The following is a 4,563-nucleotide window of genomic DNA, read 5'->3' as shown; positions in this document are numbered from 1 at the left end:
GTGGGGAAGCCGCTGGGGAGACCCGCAGGCGAGTTGCGGGCCGGGCAGTCCCAGCCTGCGAGTCCTCCTGGAGCAAAGCGCTTGAATTGTGGTTGCCGTTCCGCACAGAGCCGGAAAAGCGTTTACTACCTGTTCTAAAAACAAGTGGTGGTGATGAGCCGGCCCTAATGGCCGGGAGCCCCTGGTGCTCGCCGACCCACGTGCAAAGGCTGCGTTCATTCATTCCACAAGTGTTTATGGAGCGCTTAACGCGGGCCCGGTACTTGGGGACTGGAGTTGTATAGATTGTCCTCGGTCCTCAAGACCTAACGTCAAAAAAGATAACAGCACAGATTTTAAGAGGGCTGTGCAATTGCAAACGCACAGCTATTATCTCATTTCATGCTCCTAACAATCCTATGAGGTGGGTATTTTCTTTTTGCAGATGAGAAAACTGAAGCTCAGCCTTGCCCCAGTGTCTCCAGGGAACTGTGTCCAGGTGGAAAGGAGAGTTTGTGGGAAAAGTCACACTAGTGTAGGCAACTTAAAACTTGATTTCCAGGTATTCCCAGGCTGAGAAGGTCCTCATTAGTGAAGGAAGAGTTATTTAAAGTGACACCCAGGCGCTCAGGAGACCTTCCTTCCTGCCCCAAATTCCCAGAATTAGTTGGGAGGAGAATTTCCCTGCCTAGAGACTACTCCGAGATCAGCGTGGGTGGCCTAAAGGCTCCAGCCTCCAGCACAAGGGGTGGGGCCTCTAGTGAGGTGTTGACCCCTGGGGTGACTTTATCCTGCAGGGGTTCTTAACCTAGGAGGAGAGAGAATTCAGGTTACTCTGAATTTGGATGACAACAAAATTTACATTTTTATTTTCCCTAATCCTTTAACTAATATTTAGTATTTCCTTCCTAATATTTAGCATTGGTTTCCTTTATATTCCTGTTTTATTTAAAAGCCTTGATCTGTAAAGGGGTCCATGGCCTTCAGCAGTCTGCGGAAAGTGTTAGCTCAAAGATTCCTTGGAATGCCTGCCTTGATCTTACATCCCTATTTTGGAAATAGAAGCTGAGTGAGTACCAGGGAAAAGCTGGAGCTCTGAATATGCGTGTGGGGAGAAGGAGGCAGAGTCACGTGCCATGTGGCCTCAAGGGGTATTTGTACCAAGGGAGCAGCCTGTACCACACAGAGAAGGCACCTGAACATGACAAGGGTTCACAGGTGGTAACAGCTGCTAGAAGTGGGGTATGTCCCACTTCTCTCCCCATCACTTGTTGTTGTTTGGTTGGTAAGTTGTGTCCAACTCTTTGGGACCCCATGGACAAGAGCACACCAGGCTCCTCTGTCCTCCACTATTTCCCAGAGTTTGCTCAGATTCATGTTCATTGAGTCAGTGATGCTATCTAACCATCCCATCCTGTTCTGCCCACTTCTTCTCCTGCCCTCAATCTTTCCCAGCATTAGGGTCTTTTCTAGTGAGTCAGCTCTTTGCATCAGATGGCCAAAGCATTGGAGCTTCAGCTACAATCCTTCTAATGAATATTTATGGTTGATTTCCTTTAGGATCGACCAGTTTGATCTCCTTGCAGTCCAAGGGACTCTCAAGAGTCTTCTCCAGCACCACGATTCAAAAGCATCAATTCTTCCAATCAATACCTTCAGTCAAGTATAGTCAAGTTCAGTAGACAGTCTTGAAGGTCATACTGTTTTAACTTGTATGTGGTAATCGTGATAAGATTGAGAAACTATTGTAGATTATAATTTAGCAAGCTAAGAAACACCTGCAATGTGATTTTTCATTCAAATTAACATTTCTTTTTCATGTTAAACACATACTATTCCAGAGGGACAGGGCCCAGCTATTATAGCTAGAGCACAACCTCAGTGTAGGCTGGTACTCAGCAGGAGCACTGATGGGGCTGTAATGGTTACTGAAATACTCCTAAAATGGTAGATAAAAGCTATGCCCTGAGCTCCCCAAATTCAGTCGGCCCCACCCTGGCCACTGCTGTGACCTGCCAACTTTCCCACAATTCAGCAACTAATAGGTTTGAGCCCTTAAGCCCTGCCTGGCACTGCAAGGGCATCTTCTAATTGGGTGTGCCCATGTCATAACAGCTGTTAACTATACCAAATATCACACCCTGCTTCCAAGAGTAATCTTGCTTCCTCCCCAAGATACATTTAGTGGATGATGTTTGAATAGCCAGAGTTAGCTAGTTGATTGCAAATATCAACTGAGCACCAACTGAAATTTTATATAATGTTAAATTTAAATATAGTGCTGTGTGCTCGGTTGCTCAGTCATGTCTGATTCTGTGATCCATGGATTGCAGCCCTCCAGGCTCCTCTGTCCATGGAGTGTTCCAGGCAAGAATACTGGAGTGGGTTGCCCTTCCCTTCTCCAGAGGATCTTCCTGACCTAGAGATCAAACCCACATCTCCTGCATCTCCTGCACTGCAGGCGATTCTTTACCACTGAGCCACCTGGGAAGCCAAAAATATAGTGCTACTAATGAATAACACTTGTGTAGGAGAAGTGAGGGATAAAGGAAAACACGGATGAGAGTCTTGTTCTGGAGCGTGCCACATGCCCGTCACATGTGACTTTTGCTCCTGCCTTCCACCTACCTCGGGCTGTGATGCCAAACATACTTGAAGTTGAGTCAAACTTGGGCTCTAAATAATAATCCCTTTGAAGATTGTCCCCTGTTCTTGATTAACAATCGTGTTTTGTGAATTAGTTGTCAATTCTGTGGTAAACAGAGGTAAGAGTGAAATAAGTGTCTTAGAAAAGGGAGACTTAGAAGTCCTTCAGGATCTGCTGAGGACGCTGTCAGCCTATAGGGCCAAAGCAATGAAAGAATCAAGAAGTCTAGAAACTATGAAGGGAAGATCTGAGGAGGGAGGTACATAGTTATAAGGAAAAAGAATCTGGAAAAAGAGGAAACTTGTCTGGGACCAAAGGGAGAAAGATAGCTTGATAATAAAGGTATGCTGACCATCAGATGGCATGTGTGTATGTGTGTGTGTACGCGTGCACACACACACACACACACACACACTTATGGATAAGAAATCTAAAGGGCACAAATCCAGTTATGACAAAATTGTGTCATAGGCCTTTTGTGATGATACCATGGAAGAAATTTTACAAACTGAAAACTTTAAATAAAAAAACAGTGAAAGCAATGAACAGAGGCATTTGCTCAGCTGACAGCTTTTGAATTCTTGTATTTTACCAATACACTTTACAAAATAAATTTTGTTGTTCTATATCCCACTTTTGGTAGAGGAGCTTGCAATAATTTTAAACTGTGGGTTACCTTGTAGATTCTGAGGAACTCGCATCATGCCTGATATATTTTCCATTTCCTGGGACCTACTTTAATCAGTTTTGCTCTCAGGTTCCCTGGTCTATTGACTTCATCATCACCAACAGCAAGGATATCATATTTGCTGCATTTAGGCAACATGGAAACTATTAAAATATCTCTTTTTTCTTCTGTGGTTATGTTCTATATCAACAGCTTCACATATTCCCTGCAGCCCTTTATTGAAGGCCATTTGTCAGAGTGATTAGCACGTGGCCTGTAGAACCCAAGCCCTTCAAATCCCATCTCTGCTCCACACCAGTCAGGTGACCTTAAACAAATCACTGAATCTCTCTCCACTTCAGCTTCCCCAGCTACGAAGTAGAGATGATAGCATCCCTCCCCCGACACAGTCACCTCGCCTTCAGTTCAGATTAGTTGCTCAGTTGTGTCCGACTCTTTGTGACCCCATGAATCGCAGCACGCCTGGCCTCCCTGTCCATCACCAACTCCCAGAATTCACTCAAACTCATGTCCATCACGTTGGTGATGCCATCCAACCATCTCATCCTCTGCCGTCCCCTTCTCCTCCTGCCCTCAATCTTTCCCAGCATCAGGATCTTTTCGAATGAGTCAGTTCTTCGCATCAGGTGGTCAAAGTATTGGAGTTTCAGCTTCAGCATCAGTCCTTCCAATGAATATTTATTCAGGGACTGATCTCCTTTAGGATGGACTGGTTGGATCTCCTTGCAGTCCAAGGAACTCTCAAGAGTCTCCTCCAACACCACAGTTCAAAAGCATCAATTCTTCAGCGTTCAGCTTTCTTTATAGTCCAACTCTCACATCTGTACCTGACTACTGGAAAAACCATAGCTTTGACTAGACAGACTTTTGTTGGTAAAGTACTGCCTTGCCTTGGGGATGAATAAAGTTAGCATGCCACAAGATCCAGTGCAGCCAAATAAATAAATAAAAATAAATATTAGAAAAAGAGTGTTGTGTCCAAACCAGAACTTGCACCTGTGTACGAGCTTTAAAAATTTGGCTTTTACAAGTTAGGCGCTGACCCGTGATATACCTTTACTTTTGAAAACTAGTTTATATTTAATATATAACTTATATTTATTTATATATAAATATAATAAATGTGCATTTATTATATATTTATAAACATAGTAATATATTTTGTATATTATATATGAAAATAAATGTGTTTATATATTATTCATTTTATATAAATATATACTTTATATTTATTTAAAATATAAATTAT

The sequence above is a fragment of the Bison bison genome, unplaced genomic scaffold (assembly GCF_000754665.1).
Source record: "Bison bison bison isolate TAMUID 2011002044 unplaced genomic scaffold, Bison_UMD1.0 scf7180017864190, whole genome shotgun sequence".
NCBI lineage: Eukaryota > Metazoa > Chordata > Mammalia > Artiodactyla > Bovidae > Bison > Bison bison.
Note: the sequence above shows the minus strand (reverse complement) of the source record.